Genomic DNA, 16,142 nt, shown 5'->3' with positions numbered 1-16,142 from the left:
CTGGAAGAATAACAAACTGTGCAAGGATGGAGGTTGTAGGAGCAAGGAGAACAAGTTGTCTGTAAAGTTGGTGGATGCCTATTTTCCATTTTGCAGTCCCTTGTCTCCCTCTTGTGGCCTCCTGGAGGCAACTAGCTGTGCAAAAAAAAGATAGCCTGGGGGCCGGCTGTTGCAGTGTTGCCCTCTCAGGCAACACTGAGTGACTGACTGAGCCGCACCGTCTTATATAAAGTTCAGACGGAACTTTGCACGTGTCATAGTGGAGACCTCAGGAGCCAGAGCCAGCTTTCTGACATCATAATGGGGCCTCAGAGATAAAAGCCTGGGCCCAGGCAGTGTTGGTCAGTGCTGCTCAGCAGGCAGCACTGGACTGGATTAAAGCTGATACAAGGTGTGAAAGGAGAAGGGGTGGCAGTGGGCATGCACTTACTGCTGCTGCTGCTGCTGCTGCTGCTGCTGCTGCCAGTGTTTGCACGGCAGGAGGGCATTTGGGCATTGCCAGGAAGGCGTTTTTATGTCGATTCCTCCTCTTTCAGCACTGCATTGTGGTGCAAGCAAAAGAAGCAAATCCTGTCTTGCTTCCTCTCCGGCCTTTATTCACCTCCCGCTTAGTAGCTGTGAGTGTGTGTGAGCCTGCAGGGCCCCATGGAATTGCCTAGGAGTAGGCTGAATCGCTGCAAGGGGTGAACAGCAGTATTGGGCAGGCTCGGTCAACGCGCGGCCCGTTCGGGTTATCGCTTCTCGGCCTTTTGGCTAAGATCAAGTGTAGTATCTGTTCTTATCAGTTTAATATCTGATACGTCCCCTATCTGGGGACCATATATTAAATGGATTTTTAGAACAGGGAGATGGAAATAGAGCTTGCTCTGTCCACTCCACGCATTGACCTGGTATTGCAGTATTTCCAGGACCGGTGCACCCTTTCCTTATGTGTTTACTAAAATCAGATTCCAAAAGTGCTTTTTGTGTTTGCCATTGTTTTTGTCTTTCGGATGGGATCTCCCCTTTTAATCCCATTATTTCAACACCTGTTGGACAATGCATTTGTACAGTCATGTGTGATAATGAGCTAATTTATTAAATGCAATTAATTAATACATTGCCACCTCTTGTTTTGTGTCGTCTGTGTTTCTGTGTTTCCGGCATTTCACATTGGAACAGCTCATTCACCTTCCTTGTCTTCTCTCCGCCCTCCCTCCGAGGTAGGTTAAAGAGCTGCACCTGAGCCAGCCACTGATTGATGCAGCACCATAGTCAAATAGTGGAGTGGAGTAGGGGAACAGCAAACAGCCATTAAAGCAGCCAGCCCGCCCGCCCGCCCGTCACAATGGACCTACCTGTGTACACTAGATGGATGTGATGGAATGTACTGTGGTCCCTACATTTCAAGAAGAAGTAAGAATTGCAGTTGCAACAAACCCTTGCTTGCCTACAAAGAGAGCAGCAATTTGGATTTGTTACTATGTTACCTGGAAGAATAACAAACTGTGCAAGGATGGAGGTTGTAGGAGCAAGGAGAACAAGTTGTCTGTAAAGTTGGTGGATGCCTATTTTCCATTTTGCAGTCCCTTGTCTCCCTCTTGTGGCCTCCTGGAGGCAACTAGCTGTGCAAAAAAAAGACAGCCTGGGGGCCGGCTGTTGCAGTGTTGCCCTCTCAGGCAACACTGAGTGACTGACTGAGCCGCACCGTCTTATATAAAGTTCAGACGGAACTTTGCACGTGTCATAGTGGAGACCTCAGGAGCCAGAGCCAGCTTTCTGACATCATAATGGGGCCTCAGAGATAAAAGCCTGGGCCCAGGAAGTGTTGGTCAGTGCTGCTCAGCAGGCAGCACTGGACTGGATTAAAGCTGATACAAGGTGTGAAAGGAGAAGGGGTGGCAGTGGGCATGCACTTACTGCTGCTGCTGCTGCTGCTGCTGCTGCCAGTGTTTGCACGGCAGGAGGGCATTTGGGCGTTGCCAGGAAGGCGTTTTTATGTCGATTCCTCCTCTTTCAGCACTGCATTGTGGTGCAAGCAAAAGAAGCAAATCCTGTCTTGCTTCCTCTCCGGCCTTTATTCACCTCCCGCTTAGTAGCTGTGAGTGTGTGTGAGCCTGCAGGGCCCCATGGAATTGCCTAGGAGTAGGCTGAATCGCTGCAAGGGGTGAACAGCAGTATTGGGCAGGCTCGGTCAACGCGCGGCCCGTTCGGGTTATCGCTTCTCGGCCTTTTGGCAAAGATCAGTGGTGGGGGACTGCTACTGGTCTGCGTCAGAAGGAGTGATCGGGGTCCTCCTTGTGGGGGCCCCGGATTGTGTTCGGGGGTGATCGTGGGTTGGAGAATATATCGACCTGCAAAATGGCGAAAACGGCTCAAGGACTTGAGGACACGGTGCGATTGGAAGTCGAGGAGGGATTTCGTGACCGAATTGGATTGGATCAGATCGTGAGGGAGATTCTGCAGAAGCTCCCTTATCTCAAGGTAACGGATGTGTTAGCTTTGCAAGATTTCCAGAGGCAAGGAATTTATGATATCACTCTTTGTTTTGAGGATATATGTAAGAAAGTGTATGCGGATATATTGAAGATGAAGGAGGAGAAGAAAGTGACTGTTTTGGAGCATATAAGAGTGATACCATCGTTTAAACAGCAAAAGAAAATGTTAATAGTGCACATGTATAACCCAAAAGTTAAGGACGACACGGTGAAGGTTTTTTTGACAAGATATTGCAAGGAAGTAGTTTTTGACAGAAGATTGGTGAACAAACATGGATATTTGAATGGTAAAAGAAGATTTTTTGTTATATTTAAAGAAGATTGTGAGGTACCTGCAGTTTTTTCAATTGGTGGAGAGAGGGGCTTTTGTTACTACCCAGGACAGGATATGTATTGCAGGCATTGTTTTGTTTATGGCCATGTACTGGAAAATTGTCCAGTGAAAGAAGAGGTATGTAGGAACTGTAATAAACCAGGACATAGTGCTAGAGAATGTCAGGTAGCAAGGTTGTGTGACATATGTGGAAGTGGGAATCATCTAGCAAGAAAATGTGTACACTGGGGGAAGCAGGTGCAGGCAAGGGAGGAAGGAGTTAAGAGAATTGGGAATAGTTCCATTAGAGGCAAAAGTACATATGCAGACAGAGTTAAAAGTATAAGTCATGGCTTGCAAGATGTTGCAAAAGTACAAGCAGATAGAAGGATTGTTGGTGCTTGTAGTTCCACAGAAGATGGTGGACAAACAGTTTTGGAGGGAAAACCAGTTTTGGAGGGAAAAACAGTTTTGGAGGGAAATGCATATTCAAATGAGGGGGAGGGGCTTGAGGACATTTTGAATGAGATCTTTCTGGCTCCTTCAGTGATGGTAGAGAATATCTCCAATAGTAGTGAGAGTGATGTGGATGGGGAGGATTGCCCTGATCCTGCAGTTGGGGAAGGTGAGGAGATGGAGTGCCAGGGTGATAGCTCTGATGTCTCCTTGACTCCAGGACAAAGAGTTTTAAGTGAAGAAGAATATGAAGATGCTGATGATGTTGTTATTGAGAGAGGAATGGAGGAAGGGGAGGCCGCTTCTGCCAGTAAAAGAACTAGGGTAGAAGGGTCTTGGACTGGGTTGCAGAGGGATCCTGTCTTAACTGGAGGTAGTCAGATGTGCAGGGATTCTGATACAGGATCGCCTGATATAGGGGTTTTTTTAAGTCGCAAGGTTGAGAGACAGGGCCCTTTTAAGTAAGAATATGGCTGACAAAATGGTGAGCATTGCTATAGTCGCAATAATGAGTGTGTTGGTAGCTACACTGAATGTGCGGAGCATTGGATCCAGCACAAGAAGAGCTGTAATTTTTGACCACCTAAGCACATTGAAGGTTGATGTGATATGCTTGCAAGAGTGTGCTATAAGATCTGCACCCCATAGCAGTGAGTGGCCTCAGGGGCAGTCCTTCTGGTCGCCTTGCGCTGAGAATAAAAATGAAGGCATTGGTATTTTACTCAAGAACAGTAATTTTAAAGTTTTGGAGTGTAATGTGATTTTACCAGGTCGTTTTATGATATTGGTTTTAGAGTTTTTAGGACAACGTATTAGGATTTTTAATGCTTATGCACCAGCAGATAAGCAGGCACGTGTGTCATTTTTAGAAACTCTTAAACTTTTTATGCCTGGTAGGGTTTTTACCATTGTCTTAGGTGATCTTAATTGTATCAGAAGTATTAATGATCGTCAGAGCTCTACAGATGTCAAGTTAGATATTACCTCTAATGCTTTAAATAATATGGTGCAGGACTTACGTTATACAGACGCAGGGCTGATGGTTACCACCGAGGAGAATTTTACATACATAGCTGATAGTGGGAGATCAAAATCCCGGATTGATTATATTTTTGCGTCCGAAGGAGTTAAGGTGGCTCGATGTGACCAAGTGATGACCAGCTTTTCAGATCATAAGATTATTACTGCGGAAATAAGTGTCTCAGAGTCAGCTGTCTTTGGCAGAGGGCTCTGGAAATTAAATATAAGTCTTTTGCAGGATGAAGAGGTAGTGGAAGATTTTAAAAAAGTGTTTTTATCTTGTGTTGATAAACAGAAGTGTTTTAGCAGCATACTGGTCTGGTGGGATTGGGCCAAGGAGAAGTTTGCTGGGTTTTTTAAACAAACTTGTTTTAAGAAGGCACAAGATAGGAAGAAGAAGGAAGCCATTTTAATCTCAAGATTGGAAGCACTTTATAAATTCAGGAATATTGGTTTTGATGTGAGTAGCGAAATTGAGGACATTAGGGAGGAGAGGAGAAAGTGCTTGAAAGAAAGTGGGAGAAACATTGTGTACCGTGCAAAAGTACAGCATATGGAGGAGAATGAGAAGTGTACTCGGTACTTTTTTAAGAAATGTTTTAATTCCAAAGGGCTTTTTAAATCGATTCTAACCCCAGATGGTGAAGTGACTGGGAAGGAGATGGTGAAGGGAATCGTTGGCTTTTATGAAACACTTTTTAATAATGATAGCAGAGCGTCTGAAGTGGAGATTAATGACTATTGTAAGATTTTATCCAATAATGTGCCAGAGGAAAGTGTTGGCTTTTTAACGGAAGATGTGAGGAAGGGGGAGGTCAAGCGCGCCATGGAGGGTATGGCAAAAGGGAAAACTCCTGGTAGCGATGGCCTCCCTGCTGAGTTTTATTGTTCTTATTGGCATATAATTGGGGAAGAATTTCATAAGGTTGTGCAATATATCTTTAGTTGCGGGCTTTTATCATCTTCTATGCAGAATGGGATTGTGACTTTGATTCATAAAAAAGGTGATGAAAAAGATATAAGAAATTGGCGCCCAATCACATTGTTAAATAATGATTATAAAATTGTGGCAAAGATTGTGGCAAACAGGTTAAACGATGTGATAGGTCTTATGGTAGGGGACTATCAGGTGTGCGCAGTACCTGGAAGAAAGATTTCTGACAACTTAGTGCTTTTAAGAGATATTATTTATTATTCAAATTTTAACAAAATTCCTTTATTTATTGAATCAACTGACTTTGAAAAAGCATATGATAAAGTGTCACACCGTTTTATGTTTACAGCTTTGAGACAGCTAGGCGTCCCTGAAAAACTGCTTAGAGTGATTAGAGGATTGTACAGTGGAGCTAATAGTCAAATATTAGTAAATGGTCATGTTAGTGAAGCATTTAGGGTAAGATCAGGAGTGAGACAGGGATGCCCTCTCTCCCCAATTCTTTTTATATGTGTAATTGAAACACTTTTAAAATCAGTTCAGCAGGACAAAGGAATGAGAGGAGTTTTTGTCCCAGGTGCCAATGGGAAAAATGTAAAATCGATAGGCTACATGGATGATGTGGCCTTTATCTGTAATTCTCAGAGTGATCTAAATAGAGCGAATCTCCATTTGAGGATTTTTTGTAGCTTGGCAGGGATGAATGTAAATTGGAGCAAATGCCAGCTAGTGAATTTTGGACAACAAATGGATGTAGTGGTGGATAAGATTCAAAAGAAAGAAGAGATAGAAATACTAGGTATAATTTTTGAGAAAGATTTAAAAGGCAAGAAGAGTCATGCAATATTGGAGAAAAAGGTGGAGAAGAAGATAAATTTTTGGAAATTGAGAAAATTGTCTTTTAAAGGGAAAATTTTAATAATCAAAGCTGTGATTTTACCTCTACTTTTATACACAACGATGATCCTCCCGCCGGGGAAGTTATGGATGAGAAGAATGACGAGGAAACTGTTCATTTTTTACTGGGGATCAAAAATGGAAAAGATAAGAAGAGCGACTGTTATGAGCAACCCCGAGCGGGGAGGGTATGGTTTTCCAAATATAGAGGTTTTTATAAAAATGCATTATTTTTTATTGATTTTTAAAACCGTACAGTGCAACAACAGGACAGCTGACATGTGTAAGTATCTAGCAGGTTGGTTGCTTACAAAATGGGGATGGTGTGAAAGGGACCTGAGGAGACCCATGTCATTGGTAATGCCTGTTTTTTATACGGTCCTCAGGTCCTTTAGTGATCAATACCGATTGAGTTCCCTTGGTAAGCCTGAGAAAAGTGCAATAGTACAACATTTGAGGAAAGATGAGGTTTTGTGTGATGTGCCATTTTGCAGTTCTGCACAGTCAGCTAAGATATGGAAGTTATTTTACGTGTCTGGGCTGTCAAATAGACAAAAAGACGTGACATGGCTCTCATTACATGGCTGCCTCCCAACCCGATCTTTTATGAGTAGACGGGGCATTAATATACGAGAAGTATGTCCAAGAGAGGGTTGTGGAGGTATAGAAGATATTTATCACATATTTTGGGACTGTTTTTATGCCAGACAAGTTCTGTTTTTATTGGAGGGCCTGTTTGCTGCACTTACTGGTGTTAGGAATTTTATTTTTGAAAGGGTTTTAATTGGTCAAGATTTTACTTCTGATTTAAATGTACGCGTCTGCTGGATTGTTTTTACTATTTTTAAGGAGGTTTTATGGGATACTAGAAACCTGCTGGTTTTTGGAAAGAACATGCTAACTCCGAGAGAATGTAGAAAAGTGTTTTTATCCAGATTATTTACAGTGTTTTTATGTGATAAGAAGAGATTAGGTGATGGAAAAGCGGAAGAAATCTGGAAACATACGGAATGGAACAATTTTTGTAAGTAAACTTGATTATTTATTCTTTTACTAGAAGTGTCGACCAATAGTTTTTTTTCCAAATGATGTTTTTTTAGACCTTGTTTTATGGTTTGAGTCACATGACGTGAAACTGATTACAGAAATATAAACGAGAGTCTGCTAACTGAGGAAAAAAAAAAAAAAAGAAAAAAAAAAAAAAAGGGAAAAAAAAAAATCTGTTCTTATCAGTTTAATATCTGATACGTCCCCTATCTGGGGACCATATATTAAATGGATTTTTAGAACAGGGAGATGGAAATAGAGCTTGCTCTGTCCACTCCACGCATTGACCTGGTATTGCAGTATTTCCAGGACCGGTGCACCCTTTCCTTATGTGTTTACTAAAATCAGATTCTAAAAGTGCTTTTTGTGTTTGCCATTGTTTTTGTCTTTCGGATGGGATCTCCCCTTTTAATCCCATTATTTCAACACCTGTTGGACAATGCATTTGTACAGTCATGTGTGATAATGAGCTAATTTATTAAATGCAATTAATTAATACATTGCCACCTCTTGTTTTGTGTCGTCTGTGTTTCTGTGTTTCCGGCATTTCACATTGGAACAGCTCATTCACCTTCCTTGTCTTCTCTCCGCCCTCCCTCCTAGGTAGGTTAAAGAGCTGCACCTGAGCCAGCCACTGATTGATGCAGCACCATGGTCAAATAGTGGAGTGGAGTAGGGGAACAGCAAACAGCCATTAACCTGGCCCTACCCAATGGACCTACCTGTGTACACTAGATGGATGTGATGGAATGTACTGTGGTCCCTACATTTCAAGAAGAAGTAAGAATTGCAGTTGCAACAAACCCTTGCTTGCCTACAAAGAGAGCAGCAATTTGGATTTGTTACTATGTTACCTGGAAGAATAACAAACTGTGCAAGGATGGAGGTTGTAGGAGCAAGGAGAACAAGTTGTCTGTAAAGTTGGTGGATGCCTATTTTCCATTTTGCAGTCCCTTGTCTCCCTCTTGTGGCCTCCTGGAGGCAACTAGCTGTGCAAAAAAAAGACAGCCTGGGGGCCGGCTGTTGCAGTGTTGCCCTCTCAGGCAACACTGAGTGACTGACTGAGCCGCACCGTCTTATATAAAGTTCAGACGGAACTTTGCACGTGTCATAGTGGAGACCTCAGGAGCCAGAGCCAGCTTTCTGACATCATAATGGGGCCTCAGAGATAAAAGCCTGGGCCCAGGCAGTGTTGGTCAGTGCTGCTCAGCAGGCAGCACTGGACTGGATTAAAGCTGATACAAGGTGTGAAAGGAGAAGGGGTGGCAGTGGGCATGCACTTACTGCTGCTGCTGCTGCTGCTGCTGCCAGTGTTTGCACGGCAGGAGGGCATTTGGGCGTTGCCAGGAAGGCGTTTTTATGTCGATTCCTCCTCTTTCAGCACTGCATTGTGGTGCAAGCAAAAGAAGCAAATCCTGTCTTGCTTCCTCTCCGGCCTTTATTCACCTCCCGCTTAGTAGCTGTGAGTGTGTGTGAGCCTGCAGGGCCCCATGGAATTGCCTAGGAGTAGGCTGAATCGCTGCAAGGGGTGAACAGCAGTATTGGGCAGGCTCGGTCAACGCGCGGCCCGTTCGGGTTATCGCTTCTCGGCCTTTTGGCTAAAATCAAGTGTAGTATCTGTTCTTATCAGTTTAATATCTGATACGTCCCCTATCTGGGGACCATATATTAAATGGATTTTTAGAACAGGGAGATGGAAATAGAGCTTGCTCTGTCCACTCCACGCATTGACCTGGTATTGCAGTATTTCCAGGACCGGTGCACCCTTTCCTTATGTGTTTACTAAAATCAGATTCCAAAAGTGCTTTTTGTGTTTGCCATTGTTTTTGTCTTTCGGATGGGATCTCCCCTTTTAATCCCATTATTTCAACACCTGTTGGACAATGCATTTGTACAGTCATGTGTGATAATGAGCTAATTTATTAAATGCAATTAATTAATACATTGCCACCTCTTGTTTTGTGTCGTCTGTGTTTCTGTGTTTCCGGCATTTCACATTGGAACAGCTCATTCACCTTCCTTGTCTTCTCTCCGCCCTCCCTCCTAGGTAGGTTAAAGAGCTGCACCTGAGCCAGCCACTGATTGATGCAGCACCATAGTCAAATAGTGGAGTGGAGTAGGGGAACAGCAAACAGCCATTAAAGCAGCCAGCCCGCCCGCCCGCCCGTCACAATGGACCTACCTGTGTACACTAGATGGATGTGATGGAATGTACTGTGGTCCCTACATTTCAAGAAGAAGTAAGAATTGCAGTTGCAACAAACCCTTGCTTGCCTACAAAGAGAGCAGCAATTTGGATTTGTTACTATGTTACCTGGAAGAATAACAAACTGTGCAAGGATGGAGGTTGTAGGAGCAAGGAGAACAAGTTGTCTGTAAAGTTGGTGGATGCCTATTTTCCATTTTGCAGTCCCTTGTCTCCCTCTTGTGGCCTCCTGGAGGCAATTAGCTGTGCAAAAAAAAGACAGCCTGGGGGCCGGCTGTTGCAGTGTTGCCCTCTCAGGCAACACTGAGTGACTGACTGAGCCGCACCGTCTTATATAAAGTTCAGACCGAACTTTGCACGTGTCATAGTGGAGACCTCAGGAGCCAGAGCCAGCTTACTGACATCATAATGGGGCCTCAGAGATAAAAGCCTGGGCCCAGGCAGTGTTGGTCAGTGCTGCTCAGCAGGCAGCACTGGACTGGATTAAAGCTGATACAAGGTGTGAAAGGAGAAGGGGTGGCAGTGGGCATGCACTTACTGCTGCTGCTGCTGCTGCTGCCAGTGTTTGCACGGCAGGAGGGCATTTGGGCGTTGCCAGGAAGGCGTTTTTATGTCGATTCCTCCTCTTTCAGCACTGCATTGTGGTGCAAGCAAAAGAAGCAAATCCTGTCTTGCTTCCTCTCCGGCCTTTATTCACCCCCCGCTTAGTAGCTGTGAGTGTGTGTGAGCCTGCAGGGCCCCATGGAATTGCCTAGGAGTAGGCTGAATCGCTGCAAGGGGTGAACAGCAGTATTGGGCAGGCTCGGTCAACGCGCGGCCCGTTCGGGTTATCGCTTCTCGGCCTTTTGGCAAGATCGGGTGTAGTATTTCTGCATCTGGTTTTGTTGGGAGGTGTCCGGGGTACCCTGCTCCTTGGCCTTGGGGGATCGTCTCTTTTCACAGAGAGACTTCACCCCCTTGCTGCTATTTGGGGAGTGGGCTTAGCCCCCGGACAACGAGTGGCGATCGCGCCTTTTCCAAGAGGTCAACCGGCCTTGAGGCGTCATTAAACGAGCGTTCCAAGGGCGTTTTGTCGGGCATCGTAGGTGTCTGGGGTACCCTAATCCTTGGCCTTGGGGGAGGGTTTCACTTAATTGTGGAATCTGAGCCCTTGCTGCTATAAGGGACAGGCTTAGCCCCCAGGCACTGAAAATGCCATTCACATTTGGTTTCGCATCCGGGGACACCCGGTTGCGCCAGTCCGTCCGCATCGAGGTGGAAGAAGGCCATCGTCAGCGGAAGAACCTTCGCTTCATTGTGGAGGTGATTCTGCTGGACTTCCTGGGGCTCAAGCGGGCGGACATCCTGTGTCTCAATGACCAGGAAAGCCGCGGTCGGTACACCATCTCCTTTACGGCCGCGGCATGCTGCGAGAATATGCACAAGAAACTATCTGATGCGGGCCAGAGTGAGGAGCGGCTAAATGGACTGAACTTTTTATTCCTCTACGGGGAGGAAGAGGTCCCGCTCGTGATATGTATGTTCAGTCCATTTGTCCCAGAGTGTGACATTGAAACCTTCCTCAGTCGTTACTGCAGGGAGGTCCGCTTCTCACACAAGATCTTGAATACCCAGAGCTTCTGGAATGGGAAAAGAAAGTATTGGGTGAAGTTCCGCCAGGATCCCAATGGCATTGGAGGCTTTCACCACCCACCCCAGAACTTTGCCATTGGGAAGAATCGAGGATTCTTATTTTACCCCCAGATGCCAATAGCCTGCCGGAACTGCTTGAGATATGGCCACACCAGAGAACATTGTGACCGGCCCCATGTGGTGCAGTGTAACAGGTGTGGCCAGGTTGGACACGTGGCGGCAAAATGCAGTTCCGAGGTGTTGTGCAATCTGTGCGGCATGACTGGGCATGCTTTTAAAGACTGCCCCCGCAGAGCGAAGTCTGGGCCACCCAGACCAGGGCCAGAGCGGCAGTTTGCAACATGTGCAGACGCCGCTGGTAATGCCCCAAAACGAGCATTGACGACTGAGGGGTCCAGGCCAAAATCCTTCACAGCTCCATCGGGGGGCCCACCGATGTCAGCCTCGAGGGACGGCCACAGGGATTCCACTGGGTCCAGGCAGAGCAGGAGGAATTCTGACTCTGCTGGACATAAGTTGACCGGCACCTCTGCAGACGGGTCCTCTGCTCCGCCTGCAGTGGACCCTGTTGAGGCAGTGGTTAGCGACAGGCGTCGTGCTTCCGTAGGTTCTGCGGTAAGACCTGACGCCTGTCCCAAGAGTGTGGGCATGGAGCGGAGACACTCTGTGTCAAACGAGGGCTCCATTAAGAAAACCCCCAAACATGCTGGATTGGAGCCTCGTTTTGACCATTACCGGTCAACAGGGGGGCCAGAGCAAAGTTCCTCCACTGCGGTTGTAGAGGGGCTTGCGATGAAGGCTCCCCGTAAGCAGGCAAATGTTGCCAAAAGTGATGGGACCTCACAGGCCCCTGTGCAGCTGCCAAGTAGAGACATCAGCGATATCTTCAGCCAGGGGCCAGAGATGGGTGAGAGCGACTTCGAGGAGATGGATAGGAGCCATTCTGCTAAGAGACAGCGAGAGGAGGAGGAGTCCGGAGTTCGGAGGAAAGCTGCCTACCGGAGTTCCGATGAAAGCAGTGTGGGGGTTGGAGCCGCCCACGTATCTGGCTCTGACCCTACCAACATTAAAGATTTGTTGACCCCTCAAAAAGGGGGTCCAGATTCGCAGCTGATCTCCGAGTACGACTCTTCTGGTTCGGACTCTGACTTAAACTGAGACTATGTTGGTTCCTATCAAAGTCGCCTCACTAAATGTGAGGTCCCTAAAGAGCCCTGTTCGCAGGACTGCTTTATTTTCATTTTTAGAGACTGTGGACTTTGACCTTTGCCTGCTTCAGGAATGTGGAATCCCTAATGACTTGGAATATGAAGATCTAAAGATGGACTGGAAACTAGGCCCCTCAGTCTGGTCTGGTGGAAATGACTGTCGCTCTGCGGGGGTTGGATTGCTCTGCCGAGGTCGTTTTATCTCCATCCAAACAGTGACTGAAATCATGCCCGGCAGAGCTATTTTAATACATTTGCTTTTTAATGGAATTTTAATTCGTGTTTTAAACGTTTATGCCCCTCCTTCCAAACAGGAGAGGGCAGAACTATTAGAAATTTTACCATTGTTTTGTGTTGGGTCTACCCCCCTGCTGGTGGGTGGTGATTTTAACTGTGTGCGAGATGGAGAACACCGGCAGGGTGGGGATTTTAATCGAAAAATTGACCGTACTTCTTACCTGCTCAAGAATTTTATTGGTGATTTTAAATTGAAAGATTGCTGGAGGGAACTCTTGCCTGCAGACCCAGGCCCCACCTGGTCCAATGGAAGAGTGAGCTCCAGAATTGATTTTATTTTCACTTCTAACAGTTTTATTCCCAAAAAATGTTTGCTTTTAACAAATATTTTATCTGATCACAAGCTCCTTTCGGTGCACTTGGAGCTAGAGGGGGAGCAAAAAGCTTGTAGGGGTCCCTGGAGACTAAACACCACGCTCCTGGAGGACCCCATCATTAAAGAGGAGTTTGTGCGGACCTACCAGTGTTGGCAGTCCCATAGAGCGCCCAGTCAGCCTATGCTACACTGGTGGGAGGGCATTAAACCCAAAATCAGAGCTTTTTTTATTCGAGCAGGTAAGAAGAAAGCAAAAGAGAAAAAACAATGGTTTTATGTTCTTAATAAACGTTTACATGTACTTTTTAAATTGAAGGAGATTGGTATGGATGTTGATGATGATATCTTAAATCTTAAAGCTGAAATAAAACATGCCATAGAAGAGAAAGGGAAACAAATAATTTTTAATTCACATGTAAAGCACCTCGAGGATGGCGAGAAGTGTTCCCGGTTCTTCTTCAAAAAGGTAATGGATAAACGAGATGTCATTTTAAACCTTGAAGGAGAAACCACTATGGTCGGCATTTTAAATTCTGCTTTTAATTTCTACCAATCTCTTTTTAACAAGAAAAATATTGATCCTTCCTTTTTAGAACATGTTCTTAATTCCCTTGATGCCAAGCTAGATATTTTAGACCAGGAAGTTTTATCCCGTAATATTACCTTGGAGGAACTTTTATTTGCTTTTAAAAGTTTTTCTAATGGGAAAGCTCCTGGGGAAGATGGTCTGCCCATCGAATTTTATCATGCTTTTTGGGAAATTTTAAAGAATGACATGTTTTTATTGTATAAGGAAGTTTTTATTGCTGAAGAGCTGCCCCCTTCCTGGAGGAGGGGGATTGTGTCCTTAATTTTTAAAAAAGGTGAGAAGGACCAGTTAAAAAACTGGCGTCCTATTACTCTTTTAAACGTTGATTGTAAAATTTTAGCTAAACTAATAACAATCCGTTTTAAACCTTTTATTCATAAATTAATCCATCCAAACCAGGTATGTGGGGTACCTGGGAGGTCAATTACTGAGTCCCTGAATATTTTACGTGACATCATTTGGTATTTTAAAGAAAGGGGTCAAAGTCTTGCTATTTTATCCTTAGATTTCGAGAAGGCTTTTGACCGGGTCTCCCATGAATATCTTTTTATGGTTCTTAAAAAGATGGCTGTTCCTGAAATTATTTTAACACGTATTAAGCTTTTATATCGATCCTGTTTTAGCCAAATTTCTATCAACGGATTTTTAACTAAAGGTGTTCCTCTTTTATCAGGGGTGAAACAGGGGTGCCCGTTGTCTCCGCTCCTTTTTATTTGTGCCATAGAACCTCTGTTCACCCTAATAAGAGATGATAAAGTCATCAGAGGCGTGCCCATACCTGGAGGAAGGGGGAACCAGGTAAAAATCCTGGGCTATATGGATGACGCCACCGTCCTATGCCCAGACGCCGCTTCTATGAGAAGGGCATTGAGGAACACCGGCTTTTTTTGTGAAGCCTCTGGTTTTAAATTAAACGTTGATAAGTGTGACTGTTTTTATACTGGTGTATGGGATTCCTCTGTGACACCAGGAGTTAACATGCAGCAGGATCAGATAAAAATTTTAGGAATTGTTTTTAATCAAGAAAACGATGGGAGACCCAATTGGGATTCAGTAATTGCCAAAATGGAAAAAAAGGTTTTAATGTGGAATTTGAGAAATCTCACCATGGAGGGAAAAGTTTTAATAATTAAATCTGTTTTATTACCTATAATGCTCTATGTAGCTATGGTTTTCCCTCCAACAATTTTATATATTAAAAAAGTGACCAGGATCTGTTTTATGTTTTTATGGGGTTCCAAAATAGAAAAACTAAAACGTGATTTTATGTACAGATGTAAGGACAATGGCGGGAGAGATGTTCCTAACCTTTTTAACTTCTTTTACATTAAATACTTTTGCTTCTGTTTTAAAATGTATAATTCTGATGGTTTTTTTAGCTACTTTTTAAAGTACGCTACGGGCATGATTTTTAAACGATGGTTTCGTGTCCCTTTGAATTCTCCTGTGCTTCTGTGTCCCCCAAAACAATATGCGGTGCTCGAAAAAACTGTCAGGCTCCTAGGTCTCCAAGAATTGGGGCCTGACATATTGGGGGACCAGAAAAAAGTGTCACTCTCCTGTAGGCGGCAGGAAGATACACTGGCAGTTTCAAATTTCTCACAGGCAAGGTCCAAGGTGGTGTGGCGGAACGTTTTCGGGAAATTTATGGCAAATGTGCACAGGGACCTTGCCTGGGCAATCGTTCACCAGTGCCTCCCTACCCGTGAATTCCAGCATAGGCGAGGACTGGTGGCGAGAGCCAAGTGCCCGAGAGACAGGTGTGGTGACGACGAGACGGTAATGCACCTGTTTTGGAACTGCCCATATGCACAGGAGGTTTGGAGGAAGGTAGGCCCATTGCTGAAATGGGCCTGCGGTCTTAAAGATCTTAAATTTGAATACGTGTTTTATGGTCTTTTTAACTGCCCAAGTTTTAAACAGCAAATGGTCTGTTGGATCATTTTAAACTGTTTTAAGAATGCCATCTGGAAGGTTAGGAACATTCTGCTTTTTAAACATGATTTTATTGACGTTAAAAATTGTGTGAAATATGCCCTAAGTGAAATGTATATTTATTATCTTAGGGACAAAAAGCAGCTAGGGGTAAAAGAAGCAACATCCATGTGGTGTTTGCAAATGTGGAATACCATAACATTGTAAATAAAAATGGTTTTATTCTTTTATGTCTTTTATGCCCTGTACAAATTTTATCCTGCTATTGTTCTGTACTTTTATTATAACATCTGTATTACTGGTCTTATTATTATTCTTTTGTATTCATTTAAATGTATGAATATTTATGTATTATGCCATTGATTTTATCTTGTGGTTTCAATTCTTAAAAAAAAGTCTGTAAAATATATTATTTTTGCCAATAAAAAACTTTGTTGAAACCTTTATCTGTTCTTATCAGTTTAATATCTGATACGTCCCCTATCTGGGGACCATATATTAAATGGATTTTTAGAACAGGGAGATGGAAATAGAGCTTGCTCTGTCCACTCCACGCATTGACCTGGTATTGCAGTATTTCCAGGACCGGTGCACCCTTTCCTTATGTGTTTACTAAAATCAGATTCCAAAAGTGCTTTTTGTGTTTGCCATTGTTTTTGTCTTTCGGATGGGATCTCCCCTTTTAATCCCATTATTTCAACACCTGTTGGACAATGCATTTGTACAGTCATGTGTGATAATGAGCTAATTTATTAAATGCAATTAATTAATACATTGCCACCTCTTGTTTTGTGTCGTCTGTGTTTCTGTGTTTC

General features: G+C 44.2%; 3 non-coding genes and 1 pseudogene across 3 annotated transcripts; all 4 read left to right on the top strand.

Moving 5' to 3' along the window:
• The first annotated feature begins 733 nt into the window (after positions 1 to 733).
• LOC142681560 (U2 spliceosomal RNA) lies at positions 734 to 924 on the top strand. Its single transcript, XR_012853453.1, has one exon. It is a non-coding gene; the product is annotated as a U2 spliceosomal RNA (small nuclear RNA).
• Positions 925 to 7,296: 6,372 nt separating this feature from the next.
• LOC142681823 (U2 spliceosomal RNA) lies at positions 7,297 to 7,469 on the top strand (annotated as a pseudogene).
• A 1,253-nt stretch (positions 7,470 to 8,722) lies between these two features.
• LOC142681733 (U2 spliceosomal RNA) lies at positions 8,723 to 8,913 on the top strand. The gene has a single exon (XR_012853609.1). It is a non-coding gene; the product is annotated as a U2 spliceosomal RNA (small nuclear RNA).
• Positions 8,914 to 15,733: 6,820 nt separating this feature from the next.
• Positions 15,734 to 15,926, top strand: LOC142681780 (U2 spliceosomal RNA). Its single transcript, XR_012853650.1, has one exon. It is a non-coding gene; the product is annotated as a U2 spliceosomal RNA (small nuclear RNA).
• Positions 15,927 to 16,142: the final 216 nt, after the last annotated feature.

This window comes from Rhinoderma darwinii (assembly GCF_050947455.1).
Source record: "Rhinoderma darwinii isolate aRhiDar2 chromosome 2 unlocalized genomic scaffold, aRhiDar2.hap1 SUPER_2_unloc_6, whole genome shotgun sequence".
In the NCBI taxonomy this organism is placed as follows: Eukaryota; Metazoa; Chordata; class Amphibia; order Anura; family Rhinodermatidae; genus Rhinoderma; species Rhinoderma darwinii.
The sequence above is the reverse complement of the archived record's forward strand: the minus strand, read 5'-3'. Positions and strand labels throughout refer to the sequence as shown.